Source organism: Colius striatus, chromosome 4 (genome assembly GCF_028858725.1).
Source record: "Colius striatus isolate bColStr4 chromosome 4, bColStr4.1.hap1, whole genome shotgun sequence".
Taxonomy (NCBI): Eukaryota; Metazoa; Chordata; class Aves; order Coliiformes; family Coliidae; genus Colius; species Colius striatus.
This window is the reverse complement of record NC_084762.1, coordinates 56,841,497-56,864,628: the sequence shown is the minus strand read 5'-3', so window position 1 is coordinate 56,864,628 and position 23,132 is coordinate 56,841,497. Positions and strand designations below refer to the sequence as shown.

At 39.3% G+C, this 23,132-nt stretch overlaps 1 protein-coding gene across 1 annotated transcript in view; it reads right to left on the bottom strand.

Annotated features, from left to right (window-relative positions):
• The window catches only part of XKR4 (XK related 4), a 232,253-nt gene that overhangs the window by 91,425 nt on the left and 117,696 nt on the right, over window positions 1-23,132 (bottom strand). The window lies entirely within an intron of this gene.

The window sequence follows — 23,132 nt, the reverse complement described above, 5'->3', positions numbered from 1 at the left end:
TCAGAGACTTATACATATTATGTGCTAACTATTAGCTCAGAAAAGATTTATTCACGTGCAGCAGGAGCAACTCCAATGAAAAGTCTATTTAAGAAAAAATTACTTTAGAAAAATCTGTGTGATCCATATGAGTTAATCTTTGTGGGCAGTTACCTCCATTTAATTGAAAATACAAATTTAAAATGGTTAATTTAAGCACTTAAACTCTTGACTCATATGTGGTTTGCTTTGGTTTAGGATTGATTCATAGGTGTTTTAAGGTAAACTGAAATAAGCCAGTAGCACTAAATTAGTCTCCAAGGTTTGAAAAAACTTAGCTAAGGTTTGGCCTCTGAACTTTTTTAAATACTGTTTCTAGTTGAGTGTAAATTCGGTGAAGTTTAGCAACACAAATCACAATCATATTTGCATACAGATGCATATGTATAAGCTTGTCATTCCCCTGCAGTTTAGGCATCTTATTCCAGTAGAGAAGGATATAACATCTGATAGAAGGCTTGTAAAACTTGGGAGACCATACTGTTGAAATGCTACAAATATAACTAACGAAACACAAAATCTGTGGGCAAGTAAGTCACAAAATGTTATACATATATGTATAAACAAAAAGCAGTACTTTAAGTTGCAAGTCTGAATCCATTGCCATCCCTGAAAATCGGTATAATTAAGAGCCTGATGGAGCACAGGAAAGCTTTCAAGAGGGTAAAACTGGGCAGGGAGTTGCCAGGAGCCATAGGGTCATCTGCTTTTCACCAGTATGAAGGAGAAAATGCCAGAGCTGAAAGGCTCATTTAGGACTTGTGGAAGGAATGCTTGCTCCCTACAAAGCATACATCACTATCGCTTTCTACCTGGGCAGGAAACATTCCCTAGCAGTATCTCCTGTAACCACACTGCAGGTTAAAAGAGCTCTGAAAGGTATCTCCAAACCCTACTTTGGCTGTCATATGTTTGTTGTGACAGCAAACTTAGAGTGCTCTGCTTTACCTCTCCGTTACAGTCTTAATCACGGAATGACTGAAGTTGGAAAGGGTCTCTGGAGGTCATCGAGTCCAAGACCCTCATTCAAGCATAGCCATCACCTAGGCACAGTTCCCTGGGAGCCTGTCCAAATAGCGTTTGAATATCTCCAAGGATGGAGTCTCCATAACTTCCCTGAGCAACCTGTGACAATGCTTGGTCACCCTCATAGTTAAAGAGTGTTTCCCGAGGTTCAGAAGGAATGTCCTGTGTTTCAGTTTTTGCCCATTGTCTCTAATCCTTTCACTAGGCACCACTGAAAATAGTTTGGCTCTGTCCTCTTTGGACCCTCCTTTCACATGTACGAGATCATCCCTGAGCCTTCTCTATGCTAAACAGTCCCAGCTCTCAGCCTTTTCTCTAGAGAGGGATGTGCCATCTTTGCAACCCTTTGTTGGACTCTCTCCAATAGCTCTACGTCTCACTCGTACTGGGAAAGCCCAGAACAGGATACAGTACTCCAGGTGGGGCCTCACCAGTGCTGAATAGAGGGGCAGGATCACCTTCATCAGCCTACCAGCAACACTCTTCCTAACATAGCCCAGGTCACTATTAGCCATCTTTGCAGCAAGAGCAAATTGCTGGCTGATGTTCAACCCAGTGTCTGCTGGGACATCCTGGTCCTTTTCCATCAAGCTGCCTTACACCTGGGTGCCCCTCAGCATGTTGGCCCCTTTCTCCAGTATGTTGAGGTCCCTCTGGATGACAGCATGACCCGCTGGCATATTAGCCATTCCTCCCAGGTTTGTGACATTAGCAAACTTGCTGAGGGTACGCTCTGTGCTGTGATCCAGATCCTGGATGTAACATCTCTCAAGATGTTAGGAACAGAACCAGCATTAACCCCTGGGGTACACTGCTAGTTACTGGTCTCCAATTAGATTTCACAACAGTGTCGTAACCCTTTGAGCTTAACCGTTCAGTCAGTTTTCAATCCATCTCTCTGACTGCTTCTCCAGATCATACTTCATCTGCTTCTCTATGAGAATCTTACGGCAGACGGTGTCAAAAGCCTTGCTGAAGTCGAGGTACACAATATGCTCTGCTCTCCCCACGCCTACCGGGATAGTCATTTCATCGTGGAAGGTTAGTACTCAAAATAAGAAGAGATCAGTATTGCAGAATTTTATAAGTAGAGCACTGGTTAAAAAAAAAAGTAACTCTTACAAGTAAATTAAATATTTTAAAAATACAATCCTAGCATCTGTATAGAAAGCAGATAGCTCTTCAACAACCCATCCCTGACCCCAAAAATCCCTCAGACATATGGCAGTTGCCAGAGCTGGAATTCCTGGTTTAGATTGACACCCCATATCCAAAATGCCACCTGCTACAAGTCTGATTCTTGGCCTAGACTGTACAAATTATGACTTCTTCAAAGAATATATGATTAATGTCTTGCTAGCTCTTTGCATATTAAAGAAAAATGCTCTCAAAATGCAAAGTGCAACTGAAGTTATGCAGTAATGGTAATAATACTACTGTTAATAATAATTATTATTATAAAGCTGTTTGCCATTATTTGCTTACATTGAAAACCATTTATATTAATCCAGACAGCAAATTGCATGAACTTCCTTTAACCTTTGGAAACCATTAAGAAATTCAGTATTTTTGGCTAATTATGGTTGTAATTCATAAAGCCTGCATACCTTCTGTGTTAGCTAAGTAAAATACCAGTGTCTCCATGATACTTCCCTTCTCTGTGGATCCCAATCACCCAAGTGCAGAACTGGGTGTGGAAGCTCTGAATTTAAGAAGTACTTGAGGTGAAGGTGGATAGGGATACAAGTGTACCTTGACAAAGGAGGTAATGAAAACTATGAACTTCTCTTAGTTTTTCAAGAGCACAATTAAGAACTTGCTCTATCTGCTGGCATAGCTGAGAGACCAGAAGCTAAAAGAGCTTGGGGAAGCAGGAAAAGGTAATTTTTTGCAGTTACTTTTTTTCCTATGGAGAATATAATAAAGAGCAGCTTTCCCTTTTTAGACCTACCAGTTTCCCTTCTAACAGCAATCAGTGTGATTGCAGCTGGCTCCCAGGACACACATGTGCCCTTGGTTTCCAGAAGGAAATTAAAAAAGATGGAATACAACTGAGAGGACTGCTTATATACACAGAAATGTGCACATACAGGATGGGTAAAGAAAACACACAAGGATACACTGAACAGCTACTTCTAAGTGCTCCAAAGAAAATGAAGGATTCGTGATAGGTTAAGAGGGTGGAAGACTATGCAGATGGATTCCCCACACTCACAGCCACAGTTGGTCCCTATTTGTCCCTTGGCACTTGCACCATATTTTCCTGAATTGTCAGCCATCTACGCTCTGCTGGGAAAGAAATTGTTTAGGTCTAGGAGGGATTACTAAACCTAGCTCAAGCAGAGACCTATGTATTAGTGTTCAAAGACGCATATCATTTCCTACAGCTAGAGGCAGCCATTTAGATTTGACAGATGTTATTTTATTTGTTCAGGCTGAAAGGTCACTGTAATTCTGCCAGCTTCATTTTCCATATTTAAAATGTCACCCCAAACAGGTAGCTAAGGTAACGCATTTGCTTTCTACATGTCTTTTACCATTTTCCATGTCAGAGAAGGTCTTTTATGTCTTAGGAATGATAATTAAGTTTGAAAAAACCACTGGAAGGAAGTGAAGCACCTTTTTAAGATGATTGTATCAGTTCCAAGGGTGTTTGATTCTATTGTTTTTCTAAGGGCTTTGACATGTTTGCTTCTAGCAGCATTTCTTTGCTCTCTCAAGGCATCTCTTCATGCAAGAAGACAATTATAATGATCTGAAAGGTTTCCTGCTACTGTCCTCCATTTCTGTGCTCACAGTTAGTGTTGTCTATAATTTGCACCTGCAGAGATACATGACAAATTTGACCCTGTGCTTTGAAGACTACATCAAATGAGCAATTAAAGCCATGGCTATATAGAAGCCCACAAAGATCTATCTGTTGATGCCAACCTTACATGAATCCTGTCTGTACAAACCCACCCCATTCCTTTGTGCCAGCTCCTGTTGGTGGTTGAATCTGCGCTTAGTTGTTTCAACATATTATGCGGGTCAAGAACTACCCCTGTTGTTCTCATTTAATTTTGGTTAGTTTTCTGTCATCTTAGCATGCTAAAATGACTCTGTGAGGACCACAGACCACCAGAACCACAGGGAGAGCCAAGAGAACAGCAAACCACAGGCAAAGGCAGGAGGAAGGTGGGCTCACGTCATCCTGCACTTGGCAGGTATGCCCTGCATGGCAGGGCAGCATCACTTATTGGAAAGACCTCAGTGGCTCCAAAGACCTAGTTTTACTTTGCCATATTCTCCCAGGGAATACTTCGATTATTTTTCTAATTAGAAACCCCCTGCCTTTTACTGACATTTGAAAGGCAGGTATCTAAATGCATTTCAGCTGGCATGCTGGTCAAGTATGGCTCACTGCACTCCAGAGAATTCTGTCTGCTTATTAACTAACTTATACCAGGCATACAATGCTAATAAAGATCTCTCTGTGCATTGTTTAATTCAATGAACTACAATTCAATATATTTTTTTATTTAAACTGAAGAGTTAAAGCTTTTCTGTTATAAATTACTTGAAAGGACAAGAAAAACATTCCTGTATTGAGGTATATTTCTGAATAGTTTTCTCCATACATTCTGTTTTTCCATCTTGCCAACATGAATGTGAAAGCAAAAAGACCAAAAAGAATCTTTACACAAGAATACCGATTGTAAAATACATGAATGGTCAACAGCGTCTCTAAGGTCCTGTGATTCTTTCCTCCTTATTATCATGCATGTTCTAAACCAAACTACAGACTGGAATGATACTCTTGTGAAGTACTGAAACCCTAGGTCAAGCTAAAGACCACCATTCACCCTTTTAATTTGCTTTTGAAATTTAGTTTGGAAAAGTCTGCAGAAAACCTGTTCCTGTGACAAGGGTTTCCTTTGGTACTGACTATTTAAGTATTTTCAGAAATGCATTTTTATCTTTTTTTTTTTCTTCCCTTTATGACCACATGGTTTGAACATCCATGTCGAAGTGACCTTACAACTTGCTAGGGGAAAATTATTTGCAAAGAGATGGCATGCAAAGAAAGAGACACTGATAAAAAATCAGTGGGTTTTCTGCAAAATACATTTACTGTTTCCTGGCAGTCTCTACTCTCAACTCCCACCTTTGCTTTAGTAGCACCTGCTGTGTTTTTCTTATCTTGTACTGAGTGGTCCAAGCTGAATTTCATTACTTGTAGAGTGCATTTAATTGGCTAATATGCACCTGATTAAACTTGACTCCAGATTACCTTACATTAGAAGGACATTATAGATACATTTTCACAGAACACTGAAATATCCCACTTCCCAGAAATCATTGGCAGAGACTCAATTCTTACTAAAAACACGGGGACTGAGACCTCTAGCCTCCTTTAAATATTGGGTCATATCAATAAAATGGGACAGGACAAGGATTATATATACAGGTATACAAGTATATGCATGGACACGTCCCATATATACATGTTCACATGCTACACCACACTCTTAAATGTCTGCTAGACACTCTAAAGGAATCCTCATGCTTGATATCTAATTTTTTTTTTTTCCCCAGAAGCAGAACGAGATTAAACAAAAACATTTGGGGGAAATGGAGGCAAAGAGCTGAGGCAACATCACAGAAGCTTGCCAAGCTAAATCCACCAAAATGGTAAACCCGGGAAGTTCAGCCAAAGTCAAAATTCCAGGCCTCTTCTTGTGCCAGCCCACCTTGTGGGATGCAGTTTCCCCTATGGTTCCCAGGCTCATGTGCTACTTCTCTGGACTGAATGGAGTTTGTGATACTTTCATCGTGCTACAATCTGCTGTCTCGCTGTAAATGTGTCTGCTACACCTCATTTCCCCACAGGGATGAATCTGGCATTTAGCATTAAATTGTTATAGCTAGACTTAGAGCACTTTGTCTAACAGAAGAGTAGATTAAAAGAAGTGAACTTGGTTCACTTAATTAAAAAAAAAAACCCCAAAAGCCCAAACAAATAAGCAAATAACAACAACAACAAAAAAGCCCTGAATGAGCTAGTCCAAACCCCTTCATTTAGCTGATTTTTGACATTGAGGTTTCTCAAACTCTTGGACTTCGATATATCAAGCAGACCTGGAAGCTGATGAGACAAATTCCAGCACTCTGGGAATCTGGCCTATGTTTGCAATAGGTGGGACTTTAACTAGGCACAGGGAGTGCCAAAAGTCAAAGAGATAACTGATATTCTTGAGACCTCCAAATTAATTTTAATGAACTGAGGAATTTTACTAATCTCCTGTTAAGCTTTTCACATTTGAAACTGCTGTTTAAAGGCAAGCCTGTGGGGTTTCATCCAGCTCCATCTTCTTGACTTGATTTGAAGCACATCTTGGTGACAAGGGAACACACTTCAAGAAGAAGGAAGGAAATACTCTAAATTATTAACATCAGGAGTGAGGAAAATTCAGCCCTGATTATCAGTCTTTATATCTCTTATAAGCTTGCAGAATCATTTAAGCTGACATAGGCTAACAACATAGTAAGTACAAAAGATATGACAAAGATCCACAAAAAGCAAGCGCGTTCAAAGAGTTGAATGCAATTCTATTTAAGCAACTACAGTCAAGAGACTAGTGAAAATCTTGACTACACCTCTGACAAATAAGCTGTGGTAACTCCAGTTTCATCCACAAGTAACTCCAGAATTATGGCAATGTCCAGAGCTACCACTGGCCCATCTGAACAGCTTGTTATCTCCTCCCTGCTCTTATCCATATGGGATGTACCAAAATTTACATTCCTACTGCAGTATGGCCTCAGTCTTGGCCACAATCCCAGTCACTCCTGTACGCAAAGTGTTCCTTGGTCTTCCATACTATTTTTCTGGCCCAAACACATTTAGTGCTCAAAAGCTGGGTGTGTTTGTATTACACACCTTTCCTGTGGCCCTCTGGTTAAGTAATTCCCAAGAGATGTGAAACTAGGGCTTGAACTCTCACAGACTGAAGAGGACCTGCAGGAAGCCCATGCACTCCCTGCACAGTGCACTGCCCACCATGCCGTAGGCTGACTCTGTTAGAACTTTTATAGTTCTCATACAATTACCAAAAATTAGCAGCTAATTTTCATCATCCAGTAGGTAACCAAAAGCAGATGAGATTTCAGACACCTACCCAGTATTTCCTAGTAAGTATTCTCCTGTGTAGAAGGTAACACGAAACAGGCCATTAATAGAATAGCTTTATCTCCTTGCACATCTCTCATCATCTCTATGTGGGAATGGTACTGTTCAGTAACATTGTAGGTATATTTGGAGGCTAATTAAATTAGAATCTGCAAAACATTAGCTCCCTGAGATGGCAGGTGCTATATAAGTGAAAGAGATTATTTTTAAAACATCATGTTAAGGGAATTTTTTTCTTCTGAAGATTATCTCACAGAAATCCTCAATGTGTTTTCAAGTTGAAATTTCATTAACAAGTTGTCAACACCAACCCCTCCTCCGAAAACTCTCTCTTTCCCCTCCCACTCTTTCCAGCCACCTCGAAGCATCTAGAATGGAAAACCTGGCATTTTTAAATGAGGAAAAGAATCAAAGTAAGCAGCAGGAAATGTTTATTTCTTTTTAGGGCTAAAAATACATCTCTTTCTCACACTTCCAACATTACCAAACATACAAATACAAAAATACACAAACGCACATATGAACAGAATTGTAGAATGCATATATTTAGCTTGATAGCTAAATTTATGCACACAAACACAATTATAGGTTAAATGAAACAGAATATTCTTTTAGTAGAAAGGAAAAAATGACTGGGGTCTTTTACTCATTCCTCCACTTTAAACTCTTTTTAAGCCTTGTTTTCTTCTCATTAAATTAAATGAATTAGTAGAGTGCTGGTATGGACCTTATCAATTCAATTTTGACCAAGATAATAATTGCTTCACAGCAGATACTGGTTATAAATCAAAATGGCATGCTTTCTCTCACATTTCAGGAAATAACATCACTGTGTCCATTCAAAAAAAGCCGTCATGGCAATCTCAAGTACCTGCTAATGAAGTATCCTCCATCTGTATCACATCAAGCATTATTTTCTCCCTTGTCTCATCTTGTACGTTACAGTTCTCAATGGCTATTAAATGCATCCTGGCCAGCCATTCTTTTAAATTAGCATCTCCCATAAGATGCAATATCCTCCTGAATTCCCCCAAGCACCATTGCAGCTGTAATCTGTACTTAATATTGAATTTGCACCAGAGAAATTCATTAGCTATGAATGTTATAAGACTTCCTTTATGCATACTTTAATTTCATTCATCCAAAACCATCATAGGCCTTGGCTGCAGCAAACATTTGGCCTCTTCCCAATAAAACCAATTGTTAACGCACATATGGAAAAAAGTCTTATGTTTTCAAAAAGGACAAGTTACAGTTTGGACTCAGAGATTGTATCTTGCTGAATATCTTCTTAGTCTTTTGCAATGGACTATAGGTTAAAAACTCCTTGTTTGTTATATATATATATATATATATATATATATATAAAACAATATTAATTCCACTTACACTCTTAGCAAGATCTGGGAATATGATACAGAACTTACAAACACAGAACAATACAAACATATACAAATATTCTCTGGGTTTTTTTGCAATTTTGAGTTCATACCTGATGCTATGACATGGTCATCCAGAACAAGTAGTAAAACTAATGTAATGCCCTTTAAAACTATTGTAAAATTGTAATGAATTACACCTCCTTTGAGATACCAACAAGTAGGAAAGTGCCTGAAAAATTGGTCTTGCAAAGCATTATCTGAGAAGTAGACAAGGGTAGACTGACTTGAGCACTGCAGTGTTCATGAATTGAATAATTTGTCACTGTATGCCTTAAATGTAATGAAATCTTGAAAAATGGCTTTTCCTTTTACAGCTTTTTCCCCATAATGTATGTAGCTACATATAGTATAATTATAGAAGCATTAACTATATACAGAAGCTCTCCAGCCCTCCATTTTAAAGTAAACAAAAAAATCCTGAAGTTGTATACCTTTCAAGAATGGCTATGTGTTAACAGAAACACTGAAAGGAACTACCATGGTAATCTAGGATTTTTTATTCTTATGGGGATAGGGTATGTCTCAATACTTGATATTGTGCATTTTGGAGTGGATAGATTCAGAAAATATATAGGTTCCTCTGCATATTAAAAAGACTTATTTAAAAATGACTCATTAAATTGGATGGGCAAATCCCCTGAATGCAGTATCTTTCTTGCTATTTAATTATTGTATTTTATTAAAATCTTTCTTAAAATTGTATACAATGAAGGTTCAGAACCAAAAAGAGCAAATCTTTTCTAAAATGCAGTCACTCATGAAAATTAAGAGAAGACTACTACATACATATAATACAGAGTAAGAATTTCAGGGAGCTACATCCTCATAGTCTTTTGTTTTTCTCCTGGGTTTCCTCAGGCCTAGTAAGTCAGACTTAAACTGGGGCTGTACTCTAAAGTTAAGATGCATTAATGCATCATATGGCTGCTGTCTTTCAGAGGCAAAGTAGGTTTAAATTGAAATCATCAGGAGCTATAGAAGCTCAATATCTCCTTATAAATAATTTTTGCTCAAGTGCTTTTACTTGAAGAATTTGGATTAGAGTATCTATACGCAAAGTAATAGACCAAAAATCTCACTGTTCTACCTCACTGTTCTACTTCACTATACAAAGATAAATCTGTAGCAGTTCCACCCATATCAATGCAATTACACCAGTATTTGCCTTACGCTTGCATAAAGCAGGGTAAAAGTAGAACTACATCCCAGATCCAAACTTTCTATTTTAAATTTTAAATATTTTAAATATTTTTATACTCCCAAGTGCAAGCTTGCCTTCTCCTGTTCTTCATACCTCTGTATCACTAGGCCCTAAGATGACATTACTAAGCCCAAATTAAACAAAAGTTCTATTTTTGGTAATCATTAGCATCACATGCAAGATCTTTATATCTCAATGGAGAATCAACCTGTGACCTTTTAATGTATGTATTCCTAGCTTGCAATCTCTGTTAATACCCTGATTTTTCATTCAAATACTATTACAATTATGTATGTTTCTCATAACGCATCTGATTAGTCTTCCAGCTCACATAAATGTCTATTGCCATCAATAGGTCAGATGAATATAAAAAATCTAAATGGATCATTCAAAGGACCAACTTCAATTTTATATTTCTTTCAGTTTATACCAGAAATACTTCAACTATAAAGACAGTGGATTAAGGGCACCACTGAAATAGTGCTCCCTTGCACTCTTTGACCTCCTCCAAGTGACACGGTCAAGCTGAAAATTCAGGTAGCTGTAATAAAAATATTGTCTGAACTAGTGTACCTCTATTTTGCTCTGTTATAACCCTGGAGCTTAAGCACTTCACCTGCAAGCAAGAAAATACAGTAAAGGGATGGCTTAGGCAGCTGCCTTTTCTATTTAAAATGTCAATTTCATATTTTCAGCTATTGGTTCAAGTCTAAGGTACTAGTTAAACTATTCCAGCTTGTGAGGTGGAAAAAAACATATCAGTTTTCTATGTTTGATTAACTGGGAGAGCATGAGAAATCATGCTGGTTTTTGCACTTGACTATGTCACGTGTACATTTCTCAGTGTTCAGATCTTAGGGACACCAACCGTTAACTTTACAACTCAGATTCATGATTTTTTTAATCAAGTTCTAAATTCTTTCTAGACCATAGGCTTTCTAGACTATACTTATAGATGATTTTTTCCCTGTAAAAGTATTGTCAGAGAATTCCATTAGCTTGCTGACGGTTTTACTGTTTTGGTCAAAAGTTTCATTTGCCTTGCATGTTCCAGATAGAAAACTTTTGTGAGATTAATCACAACTGAACCAAATTTTATTAGAATATTATTTGTTCTGGAATTATGACCATGTGCATTTCATTTCACTGATGTGCATTTTGATTTTGTGTTTCATTTCTTTTTGTGATAGAAATATTTAAACTACTAGAGTGCCCAGCTGTTGCACATGGAGCATACACCAAAGACTGTCATGTTGGTTAGACTGTCTAATCTGTCTGCCTTGACCAGAATCCAATGTCAAACCTTTTCTTCTTCTTCAGAGTAAAATCCATGCATGCAGACAAGCCACTTTTCTTGGCTTTTGGTGAATCTTGTTGAAGCACTTTGCAAATAAATTTCAGAAGGTTCTGTGGCAGCTAATGAAGACATCATTTCCAAAAAAAAAAAAACCAACCCAAAACAAAGAACTCATACACTTGAGTGAGCTGGTACAATTTTCTCTTCCAAAACACATTACTTTGTACAAGCCGCTGATGAATTTCAACTGCTACAAATCTTCCGATTAAGTGCTGTATTTACCCAGCCAGCTGACCCTCATTACTGTCCCCTGTCTCAGAGTGCACCTTGCTGGGGTTTTAGTTTTCATGTCATTGTGCCTTTACCCAAAGTAAAAGCAGTCAGACCCAGACAGCAGCCTTCTGTAAAGCATTTATGATCATCTCAACACTCCCGGAGTACAATAGGCTCAAGATATTTTTTCCTGCTCCCTCTGGGACAATCAGAACAGGAGACAAAGACTGAAGATCATCCCTTCAATGAAGTAATTTAGAAAACCTTTAGAAACAAGTTTTCCAGGAGGAGAACATCAAAACCATATTGTGTGCATATTTAATTTTTCACATTTATGGAACAAAAAGGCCCAGTTCTGCTGTGCTTTCTATGCCAACTTGTCTCTATACACAGCTTCTCACACATGCTGACCTCATATAGCTTTTCAGATTTCCATTCAACTTTAACTCTCCTTTGGTAAATGAAGATTTTAAGCATTTTTAAATTGAGGAAAAGGGTCTGCTGAGTTGACAGCTGCTTCCACTGTCTTTGCAATGTATGATCTCCTTTGAAAAGCCATTATGATATTTGATATGGATTTAGGATAGGCTAATATAGTCATACAGGAAAAAAAATCCCTATGCTACATACTAGTTCCATTTTTTCTTATATTTGGTTTTGACCTTCAATAAGTTAAAAAAGGAGACAGAGTTTCATTGTCCTTTTTGGTTGGGATTAATCTAACAGGTACTCTCACATCTTACCCCATCACATTTCACTTTTAGGTCATTAATATACACATGGCTCATCAGTCCTTGTACAATGCCCTGCAGAAAGCTTGTAATTAACCTACTTCCATACTGACCGTAAGCAATCTATAGCTTCTTTTTGTTTCCTCAGCCAGTTTATAGTCTATAACACTATGGCTGTCCTGTCAGGACTAGCTACGGGCAGTGAGCAGTGACACTGGGCACCGCTTGTCTTCTCTATTCCTTTGGTGTCTTTATGGCAGCCTTTTCTCTTTGTGTTGTTCTATCAAGTTGTCCTTATCTCAACTCACAGTGTTACCTTTTCCTCCTGATCCTCCTCCTTATCCTGCTGAGGTGGGAGGGAGTGAGTGGCTGCATGGTTTGGTGGTTATCAGCTGGACTTAAACCATGACACATAGGTAAAGCCATCTGGTGCTCAAAATGGCCTCCTGCCCCAGTGTTGTGGTTTAACTCCATCCAGCAACTAAGCACCACATAGCTGTTTGCTTACTCCCCACCCCCAGAAGGATGGGAGAAGAGAAATAGAAGGGTAAAAGTGAGTAAACTCATGGGTTGAGATAAGAACAGTTTAATAACTGGAAAAAAAGAGTAATAATAAAAAGTTGTAATGAAAATGAAAACTGCAAAGAGAAATAAAAAGAAAAACAAGAGATGTAAATGAAAACAATTGCTCACCACCAACCCACTGATGTCCAGCCAAACCTTGAGCAGCAATCCACCCCTCATGGCCAAACGCCCCCAGTTTATATACTGGGCACAATGTTACATGGTACGAGATATTCCTTTGGTCAGCTGGAGTCAGCTTTCCCAGATGTATCTTCTCTCTACTTTTTGTGTCAACCCAGCCTACTCGCTGGCAGGGCAGTGTGAGGAAAACAAAATGCCTTGATGCTGTGTAAGCACTGATCAGAATAAAACACCAGCACATTATCAACATTGTTTCCAGCACAAATCCAAAATTTAACTTCACACTAGCTACTCTGAAGAAAATTTAACTCCACACAAGCCAAAACCAGCACACCCTGCCAGCCTTCTACTGTGTCAAATACATTCTGTTAGAGAATTTTAGAAAAGTCTTTTCAAAAGCCTAGATAAAGAATTGGTTGACAAAATGCTTTCTGCTATTTTAATGACAATTTAAATACTGTGAGATTATTAAGATTAGACTTTTTTTTCATGGAAGCTAGACTGGTTTCCATTTATTGCATCATGCTTAGTTTAACATTTTATAGGCTCTACCTTGCTTTTTTTCAAATAATGTTCCTGATCCTAATTTAAGGTCAGTGCTTTACGTTCCTTAGGTCACCCCTAATAATTTTTTTTTAAGAGAAGTGTAGCTTTAGATAAGTAATTGACTCTAGTACAAAGCTACATTTTTAACAACAGTTCAGCTGCTTCCTTCTCAAACATCCATATAATTTCTGCAAGAAAGTGGCTAGGTCGACTTCCAAATTTTAGTTCATTCTACTGCTCCATTTTTTAACATCTTATCTCCCATCATGCCTAGTTCTCACTTGCAAAAACAACTGTTACAGTAGGAGTGTATGCATTGTCTTCTATGACAGGCACTAATGCAAAGTCATAAACAAGCTTCTTGAAAATACACTTCTGACTCAGTAATTCGACTGAGGGACAAAAACTTCACTCTCTTCCTTGCTCTGCAGGATGTGGGCAATCGTCCTTTGAAGATATGGCCACAGCAGAGGCAAGATGCTGGGGTTTTGGGGCAGAGATTGCTATTTACCTGGCACAGTTGAGAAAACTCACTTTCCTGCTTTCTGTGACTTGTTTGTATGTTTATATGTAAGATACTTGTGACAAGATCTGAAGGATGAAGGAAAGGTCAGGCTGTGGATCATTATCTCTTGAAGGGTAGTAAGGGTGGAAGAATCTGCCTCCCTCTGTACCACAGTCACAGCCTACTTCCCAGCAATGCCATGGCACTTTCGCAAAGCCCATGGTCTGTGGGTATACAGGACATCTGTGCTACACTTCACTTCACTTGACATTGTGTAATTCTGGGAGATTTTTACCTTCCATGCAGGAATGCTGGGAAAGAAAGCATTTTGTGGTGGCTTGTGTAGCAGACAGGCTGGCTTTTCTTCTGGTCTCTTCTGGACTATTACATCTATTACATAGTTGGCTGTGTTTGCAGGAACCAGACTCAATGGTCCATGAACTGTCATCCACTCCTGTGGGGAATAATGGGGGATAGCAGGAACAAAATCCCTGCTATTTTAGAGAATTTGGGATTCTTGCTTCTCATCTCCACTGCTTGCTGCAAGAGTTGCTGAGAACTCTTTAGCTTATCCCAAGCTTTCAGAGGTGTTAAATGGTTTGCTGGGCTTGCAGACAGACCTGTCTGGAACTCAGAGATATTAAAAATTATTAACAGAATGGCTAGATGAAAGAACAAAGGGCTGCAAGCCAGAATTTATCCCTTGCCAGATGGTCATCTTAATAATACTTTGCATAAATGTAGCATTAGGAATTTGCACTTTGGCCTCTAAAGTGGATACATATAGTTAATACCGTTTTACAAATGAGGAAGCTGAAGATTGAAAAGGTACTTTCAGTGGCCATCACATTGTTAAACGTGACTAATGCCAAGTTTTTACACATCGGTTACGCACAAAAGGTCTTAGTAGTTACACTTAATTCATGGAGATCCCCCCAGTAACCTGTGACGTTCAAAGAACTCACATTAAGTCTCAGCAGCCACACTATGAGCCCGAGCTAAAGGAGATTCCTGACTTTAGAACTAGAGATCTGTACAGCTGCTTTTGGGTTTTAGAGTTTGTTCCCTGGCTTGTGATAAAAGATGCTGTAATTAGTAAAAAAGCTACAGCCAAGCCACATGTTAGAGTTCAGCACTGACACAGAAATCATGAGATGTGCTTCATTCAGTGTGTCTCAACAGGTTGGTAGATTTTCATGAACATGTTCAGCTCACACACTCTGTGGACAGATATAAGTTTGTTTCTGCCCATACTGCAAGCAGACATCTGCTTATTTTGTCCATACTCCAAGGCAGAGAAAAAGGGCCATGACCAGATAACGTTGGGCTTGGAATTAAGCTAACAAATTCATCTTTCCTTAAATCTCATCATCATGTAGATCTAAGCAAGGTATCAGTATGGATGTATGACTTCCTCTCTAGTTATCTTTAGTCCACCTCTTCTACAGTAACACCTCCGTAGACTTCAGAGTTTCATCCTTTTCATTTGGTAGTGAATATCCTCTTGAAAGCATGCAGAGCTATGCCTTTAAAGCATTACCGAGTTAGACATCTTGCCAAGAACACTGCAAATTGTCCAAATCCAAACTGTTCTTCACTTTAGCTCTTTTATGTTCAATGTGATTTGTCCCTTGGCCTTCAAGTACAATTTGATACAAAAGATACTTTAATGAGGATTTAGGGCACTGTTTCTGAACCAAAGGGTCACAAATGCAGGACAGTGAAAGAGAATCAGAGTGACATGAAGTACTGTAGATTTTATTATACTGTAAAGCAGAGAGAATGCTGTTTTCCAATTCTACACACATACCCTAGCCATTCAAGGTCAAGCAATCCGTTAACCTCTCCAAACAGACACGTGAACATAAGCTTACATATCCTTCTTGTTACTAGGGATATATTCTTTGTTTTTACATTTACAGAGTGTGGAAAGAAATCATTAAAAATTGATTAAGATTTTGCCAAGTTGAAAAGCTTAGGAGCACTGTTCCAATTTATGTTTTAAGAAAAAAGTCTGGAAATATTTAATCTGCAAACAGCTACTGAAAATGCTGAGTTAATAGGAGAGACTTTTCTTTGAAAAAACAGGCTTAAATAACAATACATAGAAATAAAAACCACTTTTGTACTTTGGAAAAAAGTACATTAAAATAGTAAGTACAGCTTAACTGTGATATACTGATATGTAACTCCTATTTATGCTAATGGATATTTCCTAAATACTTTACTAAATACAGAAAGGAAAAAAAAAAGTATAAACCAAAGTCAGCAAAAATTATTCTCACATGGTAGCTACCTCCAGTTGACCCCACTTCAGTTCTGAAGTGACTACATATTTGGAAATGCAACTTATGCAGAAACATTTAGGAAGCCAATTGAAGATCATAATCCAAATAATGTTTAGTGTGAATCACCTGTACTTCCAGTAAGACAGTTACAAACCAGATAAGTACCAGTGAAGTTCTGGGACATACTTTTATAATTCAAACAACAAGAAGCAGAGACAGGAGCTTACTGGGGAAAAGAAAGCACCTTCTGCAATATTAGGAAAGAAGTATTAAAAGCAAAGAGTAACACTTCCTATCATATCACCCATACATGGAAACAACTTTCTTTTACTGTTGAATCACAGAGGAAATAGCCTGGGCGTGTAGTGGCAGAGTGGCTTTGTTTTACACAAACTGCTTAAGGATTAAACACAGAAAAATATGGTATGATACAGAGTTTGGCATCTGTTTTTGCAGCTGTCACATTAGCCCAGCAAGGGAGCATTCAAAGCTGCAGAAGAGGCCAAAGGGGACAATATTCCACATAATCATCACAAGGAAAACAGGGTGCCAAGTGGGTATTTGAGTCAAATTATAAACCATCTTGCTTTAGAACAGCACTTCTATTTTTAACATACAGTGAAGAGCCAGGAAACATTGAAATAATGCATTGCAGTTTACAGAAAGATATGTGTCATGGTTTGACATGATAGCCTTTTCTGGTAAGGGGGAAGGGGCTGTAAAGATGGCTCCTGTAAGAAGTTGCTTGCAACTCTCCCCAGCTCAGAGCCAGACCCACTTCTGGGGCTGAGCCAGTTAGACGCCTCCACGATCACTTTTTTGAGAAGAAGCTGGAAGGGGAGGTTTTCTTCCTCCATTTTCTTTCCTTCTTCTGCCCCTTGTTTTTTTTTCTGGCTGGTGATGGTGCACGGACGTGGAACGGTGAGTGAAACAATCATGTGGACTCCAAGGTCAGTGATGAAAGAGAGGAGGAGGTGTGCTGGAGCAGAGACTCCCCTGCATTGTGTGGAGAGAACTGGTGAAGCTGAGATTTGTTTTCATTTCTTTAAAGACCCCACATCAGCAGTAGAGACTCATTTTGATAATGAGCCCGCATCAGGGGCAGAGACTTATTTTGCTAAAGCTGACCCCAGACCAGGGGCAGCGATTCACTTCATTAAAGGTCCCGAGCCAGAGACAGTGATTTTGGCCGGAGGAAGCTGTGTCCCGAGGAAGGGAGTCAATATCCACAGATGCAACTGTGGGGAGGAACCCACGACAAAGCAGCTCATTAAACTTATGCCCAGAAGAGGCCATGTCCCGAGAGAGGGTCCCTGCAACTGCAGAAACTGCAACCGCGGTGAAGAATCCACGCCTGAGATATTCACCAAGGACTGTGTCCCGTGTGAGGGAACCTGTATCGGCAGAAGCCGCAGCTGCTGGGAACAACCCACACCAGAGAAGTTTGTTAAGGACTGTGTTCCGGGGGAGGAACCCCGTGTTGGAGCAGGGGAAGAATGCCAGGAGTCATCCTCATCTGAGAAGACAGAAGCGGCAGAGCCCATCTGTGAGAGACTGACCACATCCCCCACTCCCTGCCCCCCTGAGCTGTTGCGGGGGGGGGGAGGAGGTAGAGATATCGGGAGCAGTGAGCTGGGCCCGGGAAGAAAGGAGGGATGGGGGAGGGAGATCTTAAAGTGCTGGTTGTAATTTTCTCATCATCCTACTCCCTTTTTTTCCTGCTTTTATTCTGTTCTGTTTCTTGTAGAATAAACTTTCCTACTTTCCTCTCTAAGTCGAGTACTAGAGTCTGTTCTGCCCAGAACCATAATTGGCAGTGAGCCCTCCCTGCTCTTGTCTCAATCCACAACAACCTTGCTTATCTTTTTACTCCCATTTCGCTGGGGCCTCCACCATCCTAATGAGGGTGGGCGTGAATGGGGGCATCTAGCGAGAGACTGTTGTGGCGCTGCTGTGCTAGCTGGGCCAAACCACGACAATACGGCATTGCCTTGAGTTTTCCCTAGTACTCTTAAATATTTGAGTTTAGAGCCTGTGATCAGATTTGAGATAATTGTGGCTTCATTTAGAAAAGGAATAAAATGGAAACTGCTTACAATAATTCAAAATAAATGCTTTTAAAGAAAGCATCATTCCCTGTCAGAGACTGCTTAGTAATTTATAAATTTTTATGCCAAGCAGTAATGATTAAATGACATAGGTCTTCACTTAAATAAAATGAACCGTGTCTTTTAGTGCAATGTTTCCCATTTTGCATTATGCAAATGTTGTAAGAGTGTACGAAAATGATGTTCCTCTCTGCCCAAGACAAAGCAACATCTGACTTGAGTTCTCTAGGCATCTACTGAATGAATTTAAAAATGCTAGACTGCAGAAAAACAAATTTTGCTTTTCTGGGGAATTCTTCATTTAGACATTTAATTTTTTTAAAATTTTAAAAATTTTTTTAGAAAAGCAGTGTAAATCTCTAGATTTACACATAGATTACTTTTTTGGCTTCTGATTTAGAATTCTAAATAGCATTTATTCAGTTATATACAGAGCTGTTAGTATGACTGGTTTGGATCAGCCTTTATTTAACGAGTTTCTCAATGCTTTATAGTATTTACACAAATTTACACAGTGGATTTTCACTGTGGTTTTCATAAGGTTAAAATATGTGTCTGTTAGAGTAAATAATTAAAAACCCCTAGTCTATAACAGTGAATATGCAAATTTATAAAATATATGCAATTTTATCACATCATTTGGCCCAGCTTGCAAAGATCTGATTAACTCCCATCTCATTTATGACTTTACCCAAAGTTTGGTGGAATTTGTGCATGCAATGCTGTAGTATCTGTGAAAGGTATTAATATAAAATCTATGCAGAAATTAACTAGCTTCCCAGTACCATCAGTCTGTGTTACTGTCTGTTGCTTACCACAGCTTCTGGAACATCACTTCAGCAAATCTTTCTGTCCCATAATAGAGAACATTTTAACAGTGCAACAGGGTAGCTTTCAACATGGACACAAACACATACGATTTCCTGACACTGGTAACTCATGGTCAAAACAGCTATTTGGAACAGCTAAAGATCCTCTTTCTTCTGCCTGACTCTCACGTACCATTGTGGCATCTATGCTTCATGTTACACAAGGTTAAAATACAGGGTTTGAACCCTAACCTGGCATTTGCTGAAGTCCCCAGCTCCTTGTCTCTTGACCCTTTTTTAAGCATATTACTCTTCTAGGGTCATATTAAGGTCTTCCAAGCACATCAGCATGGCAAGGGAGCTTGTTTTGGTCTTCATAGTCTGAGAACAGGCTTGCCTGCAGCAATTTTATTTCAAGTATCCTCATTCCCAGGTCAGTACAGCCTATTTTTGTTGTGATTTTTCCATGCCTCCCTACCACACATATTTACCCTTGGACAACACCTAGTTCTCAACCTCACCAGTATTCATCTGCTACTTCACAAGTTGTCAAGTGACTACTCAGGTGCTAAAAAAACAAACCAAGTCTCTCTAGAGTCTTAATTTAAGTGTTAGCAGGGAGATGAAAATTAGCAGTAATGTTCCTGCCTGCAGCTACAAAAAAAAAAAAAAAAAAAAAAATTGTGAGAACTGACACTTAAATGATTGCTAAGAAAGGTCCAGTAGCAAGTTTGCTAGTTGCTCCCCATTCCACCTTCAGTGCCAACACTGGATGCGTAAGCACTGAACCTACATTCCTGCAGATTCTCTCTTGAGGGTGGGAACCTGAGCAACAAATGCAATTTTGGACAGTAAGTGCCTGTGTCAGGTAAGTTGGTGAGGCCCAGCAATCTGCTTGGGAAACTCTAGAATATTCCCCACATTGCTGACTGCACTGTGGAAAGTTTTCACACTGCTGTTTTCAAGTGCAATAGTCCACAAAGCTCCTTCTTAGAAATTTCAGCCCAATCATCTTCTTCATCATCTGCTGATTGTAACTTTTACCTCCCTAATTCACCTGAAATTCCTCTATAGGTGCTTTTTGTTGTGGCTTTTATTGGTTTTGTTTTTTTTAAAAGTGATGAACTCTGCCCCTGCACTCAGTCTGTGAGAACTTACTGCCTCTTTGATGCTGACTTATCAGCTATATCCTATACAACCATAAACGGTGCTCACTCTGCTGAATGCTTTTAAAATAGTTATGTATGCTTTTCACTTTGTAATCATCTACCTAGTCACTCTTGGTGTATATGACTGCTTCCCTCTCAGACCAACAGTTGGCTCACAACCCACAGATAGTGCATCTCAGCATTTGCCTTGATAAGGCTGACTTTGCATGACCACCCAATGAATGTGGCTGCCAATAGCAAGATGAGAAATACTGCAAATGTCAAGCTTAAGATACTTGTCTTGTGTGCTATTTGCCACCACACCACCAGTCAAATCCACTCATGTTATGGTCCAAGTACAGTTGTATATAAGCATGCCTCTCTCATGCTGTGTGACCCAAATCCTAACTCTGCACTGTCATCACTGTGTAACATTGTTCTGCTGCACATTCACCATGACGATCCTCAGACTGAGGACCAACACACCCCCAACTTTCATTGTAGCATCTTCCCCTCCTCTGTCCTTCTATTTCATCTGAAATCCCAGGATCTTTGACGGACAGTTTAGCTATGTTATAATTTCATGCCACTGCACAGTAGCATCTTATCAGCAGACGGAACAGGTCCCAATCTGTTGAAAGCCTATCATTCAGATAACACATTTTTATAGACTTCATTACCTCTGTGCCTCCTAAATTGCTGCCAGCCATGGTTCATGTGTAGTCAGCACCCACAGCTGCCCTTTCAGGACAATCTGTGTTGGCTACATGTTCAGGTGCATACTATGATTAACTGCACAGGGGACAATCTGCTGGCCAGGGATGCTCTTAACACACTGAATGTTGCCAAGACTGTCATGGTTTGGTTTGGTCAGTTGTGCACATGCTAAAAATAGAACGACAGCAGTAGACACTGGGAAAAGCACTTAACTTCAGATAGAAATCTGTAGTGACAAGTATTAAAATCTCACGTCAAAAAATTTAATCTAGGACATCATAGGCCCAGCTGAACTTTGAGCCCAGGAGCACTTTTCGTCTCCAAGCTCTGTCTATGCACCTTGGCTTTATGTCAGCCCAAGGCTGAGGATGTGAGTGGGATGGGGACAGTCACCCTCTGCCCCAGCAGATCTGTATGGCCAGGGGTTATGGCTGCGGGGCACATCCCTCCTGCAGTTTAAGCAATGTGTGACATAAAACAAAGTGCAGGAAGCAATGAAAGCTGAAGAATACATGTATTCTTTATAAACAGCTTTCTCTATATGAACTTTGACATCTGTTGATTATGGTGTGAAGTTTTCAATAACAGAGAAGATACTTGGATACTAGAGGGATACTAGGTTTGGGGGAACATGGGCAAATTTAGAGATAAAATGAGCAACAACCCTCAAAATATGAGGCATTTGAGAGATATTGGAATAAAGCCTACAGCAATTTATGAACAGATTCAGAGATGATGGTTCACAGTCCACCTATAAAACTGTAAACAGTTTTGAGAGAAAGATTAATTTCAAAGAACATCTTGGAAATGTACTGTTCAGCTGTGATATTCTCCTAAAAGTTAAATGTATTTGTACTATCTAATACAAATATATCGGGGGGAAAAAAAATCTTTTTACTCGAATGAGTTATCACTACACAGTTTTGAGTAGTGTAATTCTCCCTAATTGTCTGTTCCCTACTGCTGACTGTTTCAATGATTCAAGAATAAATATCAAAGAATAAATAAAGTGAATGCAAGAGATTTCTTAATACATAAGAGCTAGGCTGCACTTTATAGATGAAATCTTAGGCAATTCAATCGTTGCATAACCAAGAGTCTCATGGCAATTTGGGAATTGCTGTAGATGAAGGCTGATTTCACTCTCCTCTGCCTAGCTGCACCATAGCTTAATCATATTCTATTTCTGACAAGTTACAGTATCTCACTAGCAACGTAACGGGCACTGATAGTATCTTGAAGACAAAAGAAAATTTCATCTCTGAAGCACTGCAAAGCTGAGTCATGCATAGTAGTGCCCATCTTTAAAATAATTAAACATGCATTCAAAGGAAAAATCACTACACTGTCTAAAGAAAACAAAACCTGCCATCTTTCTCATTGCACAGGTCCCAGAAAGGCAATGGGATTTTGGGCATCTGCACACTCTAGTCTAGTGACTCCCCTCCACACATCGTAATACTATCTGAACATACTGAGTACAAAGGGATAGCTGTAGTGACAGGGGAGCATCAGCAAGCTTACCCATTCTCACCATCTCTCCGTGCTTGCTTCTCTTCAGGTTTTCCCTCAGGAGTATTCAGACTGTGCCCTAGCTCTCCCTTCTGCCTTAACACAATAGGGACAGTTGAGAGTCACTAGAACCAACCTCTCTTTTCTCTGATACCCCACACGCCTATGAACCAGGTAGATTTTGCAGCAGTCTGCTAGCACTTGTACACAGTGGCAGGTGGACTTCTGCTTATGCCTTGTACCATTTCAATCCTCACCTTAATTCATATATAATCCACCACACTTTAAACCTAGTGATATCATAATTTAAAAATCAAACTTAGCATTTATCATTCCATAAAAGGTGCTGACTACCCATTAGCCTTGTTACAGATGAATATTTTATAACCAGAAGAATCCACTCTTCTCACCTAGTTTGATCTCCTGAATAAAAGAAACAAAAAACAGTATCACCCAACAATTAGCCTTGAGACCTCTGTTTTTTTTTTCTCCAGGAACTGTTTTCTCCTAGTATATGATGTACAGACAGTGAACTCACATTGAACTCAGGTCTCTCATGATTTTCACAAGGAACAGCTGTCACAGTACCTCATCATTAACACATGATTGACTT